Source organism: Prunus dulcis, chromosome 3 (genome assembly GCF_902201215.1).
Source record: "Prunus dulcis chromosome 3, ALMONDv2, whole genome shotgun sequence".
Classification (NCBI taxonomy): domain Eukaryota; kingdom Viridiplantae; phylum Streptophyta; class Magnoliopsida; order Rosales; family Rosaceae; genus Prunus; species Prunus dulcis.
This window is the reverse complement of record NC_047652.1, coordinates 3,887,910-3,894,873: the sequence shown is the minus strand read 5'-3', so window position 1 is coordinate 3,894,873 and position 6,964 is coordinate 3,887,910. Positions and strand designations below refer to the sequence as shown.

The 6,964-nt window shown below is 35.7% G+C and overlaps 1 pseudogene; it reads right to left on the bottom strand.

Annotated features, from left to right (window-relative positions):
- Positions 1-1,791: 1,791 nt before the first annotated feature.
- On the bottom strand, positions 1,792-6,110 carry LOC117621003 (annotated as a pseudogene).
- Between the last annotated feature and the right edge of the window lie 854 nt (positions 6,111-6,964).

Here is a 6,964-nt window from a genome sequence, read left to right as displayed (position 1 = left end):
TTCGTCGGCAAAGATCTTTGCCGACAAAATTTGCCGGATTAGGTTTTCCCCGACGAAAATTTCTTTGCCGACGAAATTTCGTCGGGAGAGGTCTTATTTTTTAAAAAAAAATATAAACTTAGGATGTTTAGGTTAATTAATTTTTTAAAAATTTATTTTTATTAACTACATAATATATTTGGAGATTTAATTAGTTGAATTAGCAATTATATTTTAATTATTATTTATTTAATGACTGATTATGATTAAATATTTTAATTAACTTCATGAATTAGATTACTTAATGAATAGTAATTCAATTTCTCTTTTTCTTTTTCTCCTTTAATATTCACTAAGTTAATTACTAATCAAAGTAATTAAAAAGGTGAAATACATACTATGCTACTTAAAGGGTGTAGCCAAACTTTTCATAAAAATTTAAATTATTTATTTAAAAAAAAAAATTCAAAACCTGAGTATAGCCGTGCGGCTATACTATTTTTAATATGAAAGGGAAGACCCCAACGTTTAGGCGCCACGTGTCCACTTTTTATTAAAAAATAAAAAACTGAGTATAGCCGTGCGGCTATACTATTTTTATTATAAAAAGGAGGACCCCAACCTTTAGGCGCCACGTGTCCACTTTTTATTTAAAAAAAATAAAAAACTGAGTATAGCCGTGCGGCTATACTATTTTTAATATGAAAAGAAAGACCCCAACGTTTATGCGCCACGTGTCCAACAGTAGAGCCGCATGGCTAGACTCACTTGACACGTGGCACCTAGGCCATGGGCTCGTCCCTTTTTATATATATGTTTAAATAGTATAGCCGTGGGGCTATTCTTTTCAAAATTTTTTATTAAAAAAAAAAAAAAAAGTTTCTTAACTTTTGTTTTTTGGCCTACTTTTTTAATTTAATATATGTAATTAAGGAATATGTTAGCCTTTTTTAATTACTTTAATTAGTAATTATATTTTAAATAACAAATAGAATAATGAAATTAAATATGGCCAAAAGCCCCAAGGCAATTATTTAAAAATAATTAATTAACTAATCGGGTTTAATTTAAATCACAGAGCCCAAGAGCCCCAAGGCCCAAGGCCAATCTCCTGATTAGTTATATATATATATATATATATATATGTGTATATATATTGATTAACCATTGACCTAAAGGTCATACCCACAAGCCACTCAATTGGGCCGCTTGCATGGCCAATCCAAACTACTATATTTGCAAGAGTAAATCTTATAAAGACCTCTAAGGAACTCTAGTGTTCCAATGTGGGACTAATTTCAACTCAAACATGTGAGATTGTTGATGAGAGTTTATTGTACGAACTTGGTTTCTCTAATTGGATATTGTGTTGAAGGTGACACTGTGGCACTTGTTTATGGGTAAGTGGCCAATGGAAATTTGCAACACCATATATTAGCTGCAGGTACAATACTCTTATATATTAATATATTTTGGACTTAATTGTTGCAATGGTCTCTAAACTAGTACACCCAAGTTGTATTTTCGTCCATGACATCCAAACCATAGACGTAGACAAAATGTAGACAATCAGGAGAAATATATATTTCATCAGTCATTAGTTATTAGTTAATCTATTGATCATGAACATGGAGAATTTGCACTCACCTATGTAGTGTATAATTAAGTGCTGTTGGACCAGTGTCATACCCCACGGCAAGTGCCAAGGTATCGGTCGACATTATTGATTATGAAACATTTGCAATACATACATAATACAATCTGCAAGGATTGAAATAATATATTCCAATCCCATTACTTTAATACGTACTACTACCTAACTGAGGGACGTAGCATAGCGATTGAATTCTGAGACATCATCTCAATGGAATTTCCTTTTTCAGTGTGATTGCCGCTCTGCTTTGTTCGAGCCAGTTCGGTTGCCAAACACTCCTTTAGTTCCACCAATACCTGGCTCATGGATGGCCTGTTGATGGGGTTTTTAGATACACATGCCATTGCTAATTCCACAGCTTTCCAGACAGAGCTAACATTGAAACGTCTCTCTAACCTTGGATCAACAATGCTGTAAATGTCTCCTTTTGGAAGCAACAAACCAACCCATTTACTTATGTGAATTCTCTCATGTGTGTTTATAAAAGCAGGTCGACCCGCGATAATCTCCAACAGTACAACCCCAAAGCTGTAAACATCACTTTTCTCATTTAGCCGGTTTGACATATTGTACCTTCAAGCAACCATGCAACTCAAGTCATATCTTCTGCAAAAGAATTTGGCTAGAACGTCCATTTACATATGGTTTCTTTCTTCATTCATGTCCTTGCTTTATCTTTAATTTGCTTCAGTGACATTACTAATATTTTGAATATTAAGGATGATGAGGGCACCAATACCAAATTAATATTAGTTAGAATTTAAAATGCGTTGGGATTAGATTTGATATATCATTACCCAGACTGAAAACAAAAAACTTACTCGGGCGCAAGGTACCCGGGAGTGCCAGCAACACCTGTCAATATATGAGTCCCATCCTCTACAGGGAAATTTCTGGATAGGCCAAAATCAGATAGTTTGGCTTGAAAATATTCATTCAACAAGATGTTTGTTGATTTCACATCCCTGTGGATCATAGGTGGGCTACAACAATAGTGCAGATACTCCAATCCTGCATTTCCATATTCAGACATCAGTGAATTCTCATCACCGAAAAAAAAAAAAAAAAAAAAACAAAATTCAAAAGAAAAAAAGAGAGAGGAGATGTTAGCTAAAAAGGAGTATAAGATAATTTAATAGTTTCACACCTTGTGCAGCATCTGTAGCTATTTGAAGTCTACCTTCCCAAGTCAAGACAACTGGAGTGCTGTCTGCATCCACAGAAAATAAAAAATAATGTGGAGATCAAGGAATGTTTCTGCAGAACTTAGATTTCTAGTGCTAAAAAAAATCAAAGCCTCCCGTAATTTATTGGTCGTTTTCCAACGAATTAGAAGTTACTAAACAATGGTAAATTTTGGTATGGAATAGTTTCAATTGCAGCCAAACCTGATAGATATGCTTGTAAGTTTCCATTTTCCATGTACTCGTACACAAGCCCTATGTGATTTTCATCATTGCAATATCCTACAAGGCTTGTCAAGTTAATATGATGAACTCTCATCAGAAGATTAACCTGTAAGATAAGAGACCCCAATGAAACATCTTAGTTTATTATATAAGATTGAGCTCAAAATGATTGCATAGCTTATTTTAACAAACGTGCCTCAGCATGAAATTGTTGAAGCCCTTGAACTGAAGACGGTGAAAGCATCTTGACAGCTACTTGAGTTTTGTCTAGGCATCCATGATAAACTGTTCCAAATCCACCTTTGCCAAGAATCCTCTTTAAATTGTTGGTGATCTGGAGGATCTCAGAGTATGTAAACTGTCGTTTTGTTGCCTCCACTGGTGCAATGATAGGATTTGCACCTGTGACAGCTCCTAAGATTTCATCACAAGTTTAATGTGCATATATTTATGAAGAATGTTATTATTATTTTAAGAAATGCACTTCGATATCTGATGCCAAGTCGTAATTCTTCATTTTTAAGGCCATAAGAGAGAAAAATAAAAAAAGAACTTTGACAGATATTTGGAAGTCTTACCAGGTTGTCTTTTCCGTTTAATGCCCCAATAGAGAGCTGCAACAGATAATAAGAGGATGGAGATTCCAGCGACCGACGCAACTACGGGAATAACAAAATTGCGCTTCTTTTTGCAAGAAACATTTCCAGATAGATTTGGATTTGCACACAAACTGACATAAATATGGTTGATAGCAACAATAGTTAGATTTTGATCTGTTATACCAAAGAATATAAATTCCTCTGTAGCATATGTTATAATTCTCAAAACTAGTTTGTAGGGAAACACCTCATCATTTAATATTGTCATTAAAAACGAAATAGGAAAATAGAAATAGAAAACTAGTATCTGTGTGGATCAAATTTCTAACACAGTGTTGTGGTGAGTTGGAGTCAAGTACAAAATTTGAAGGTTATATGGGCTTCACATAGACCTTAAGGATAGAAAACCATTCTTCCTTCTTTCAATCAGTCCTACTGGAACTGAGCCTGTGAGCTTGTTTTTCTCCAAGTTTCTGCAAAGGTAAATTAATCACTAATCTTTCACCATACTTTGTTCATAACAAAAGATTTGTAGTTTTTTGCTCCCCAGATACAGGTAACCAAATGACTTACATGACATTTAAGTCTGGCAATTGAGACAAAAAGTCAGGAATTGGTCCTGTCAAGTTGTTGTTTGATAAATCCCTGAAATGAACAGCTCAACTTATTTAAATCAAATTCTGATCATGTGCTGTCTGCCTTCTGGTAACTTATTCACAGGAAGACATATATACTCACAATGTCTGAATCATTGTAAAGTTGGATATAGAAGGAGCTATTGGATATAGAAGGAGCTATCTCCCCTGTTAATCCGCTCGAGGACAAGTCCCTACAGATTGCATGTTCCATTAATTTAAATTTACTACACATAAGTGGAATGGGAATGAAAATTTCGGTAACTTTGTTTGAAGGCATACTTACAAGGATATGATTCTTGGGGACTCATTTTGAGGATAGCTACACTTTACACCTTCCCACAAGTAGGTGAGGGGCACATGGATCTCCTTGCCAGTTCTTTTTAATCTTATATGTTGACTTGATGATGTTGATTGCGTCAACTAATTAAAACATTTTCAGAATCAAACAGAAAATCTCATTTAAATCAATCATATACATATAAACACTAAACTGAGAGTATGAAAGCTAGTGTAAGGAAGAAAGACTTACTATCTTCTTGGTTTGTTTCTAACTCTAAGAATTCCTTCAATGTGTAAATCTCAATGGCGTTGAGGATGGGTGGAAGGGTAGAGTTCTCTGCCTTACGGATTGAAAAATTATATTGTCCTCCACTCAAAGCGGCAGGGCTAAAAATAGTATTTGTGTACAAGTAATCGGGAGCAAATAACTCATAAAAGACCCGCCAGTTCCTAGTAATGAATTGCAGTCTGGATTGGTTTGCTTGTAGCTTTTCAACTTCTGCAAAGTGCATGTATGCATAGTATGATGCCTTGTCATCAGCAGGCAGCCAGAAGAAATCCAAGGAAGCATTCGCACGTCTTGGCGTTGCAGCAGTACGCATCACAATAGGAGGTGGTTGGTAATCATTGCTAGATCCAGAGTCAATGGTCTGTGATGTACTTAATTGTGTCCAATCATCAAGGTCATAGGCATACCAGAAGCGATCATGAACATCGAACGGATACCTAAATAGATTTCGATATTTCATCAGTCTCATTAGCAATTAGAAGTTGACCAGGGTATATGTTCATCATCTAACTCCTAGGAGATTAGGCACTCACCTGTATCCTTTAAAATCAGTTGGTACTTGACCAGTATCAAATCGCATCTCAAGCGCCAACGACCCCACTTGTGTTGGATAAGATGCATTAGGTAAAGGTCTGAGTTCTATTGCTGATATAAATGGAACCCCAGATCCTGTCTTCACCAGACAGACATGTATGTAGCTTCGCAGTGGGACATGTATAAGTTCTTTGTGTGCTTCTGCAACGGAGGCATTCTCAAACCGTATGGACTCCCATAAATTAGCTCCAAGATGGAGTTCGAACTCGGGCACTTTTTCTTGGCCATCATAATTCCCATAAAGAAAACTTGCTCTGATCAAATATTTGATGCCACTTGTGACGTTTATGTTGTAGCAGTTCCTGGTTCCTTCAGGGAAGCTCCTTAGAGACCAGTAAGGTTGTTGATAGTCATCTCTAAACTCATTCAACACAGATTTACTTTCACCGGTGTCTATGAAGTTTGCATCTGAAATGTAGCGAATTTTTGTTTTCGTTTCGGTATAGCTAACTGTCTGCAGGCCACAATCTATGCTAATGAATTCTGAGATAGACACACATATAGAAAAAAAGAGAGAAGCCTTCATTAGCTATGCGTATATTATAGATGACATTATATTTCCTTCAAAATGTTCATACCTGATTGATCATCCTGGCCATGAACTAGGAGCATAAGACTATGACCAAGGAGCAGTGTGAAGAGGAGTAGCTTGACGACTGTACGCGACATCATTAAACTTTGAGAAGCAAGACACAGATTTAAGCAAGACATAAATGTTGGTCCTTTCTTTACCACATTTAGCTTATCACTGTCAGATATAGTTCTCTTTACATTCTCTCTGTCTGATTTTTCTTAAAAAGAAAATTAAGCACTACTTAAATCAGCTCGTTCAAAGCCTTCCTTAGCTTCTTCCCTCCAGTTGTCCTCCTAACCATGGAAATTCTTAAAAAGTCAAATGTATACTTTTTTTAAAAAGAAATAAATTAATGACGAAATGTCGGTTATGTCCTCGAATTAGCCATCGATACAATAGAATAAAATCAACTGGCAGGTTGGGGCCAAAATACAAGATGTTCACTCAACAACCGAAGTCCAGAACACGGCTGTTTCAGTTGAAACTTGAAATGCATATCCTCCTTGCAAGAAGAGGTCGCTGAAAGATCCATTACCATTAGATTAATCATGACTTGCGAGGTCAATGGGCTTGAAAGATCCATTATTAGTTTTTTTTTTTCAGTCTTAAACCACTACTAATTTTTAATATCCCCTCATTTTTAAACTACTAATAATAATGAGTGGATTTATTAATATCGCATCTTCCAAGCACTATCAAGAAAAAGAAAAACACTTCAAAAGACCCACTAGGGTAGTGATTTGGAGTATTTGCTCTCCAAATTATCAAGCATGTTATCAAGCATAAGGCAATGGAATGCAAAGGAGGAAAAACTGAAGATAAAAACAAAGGAGTTTTTTGTAAGCTCTCGGTTAGCTTCTATTTCATTTCTTGGAGGAGACTTTTATTATTCTCCCTCTCATCTCAAGTCTTCTTGCACAGCTTCGTACACTTTTCTTTATACACATCA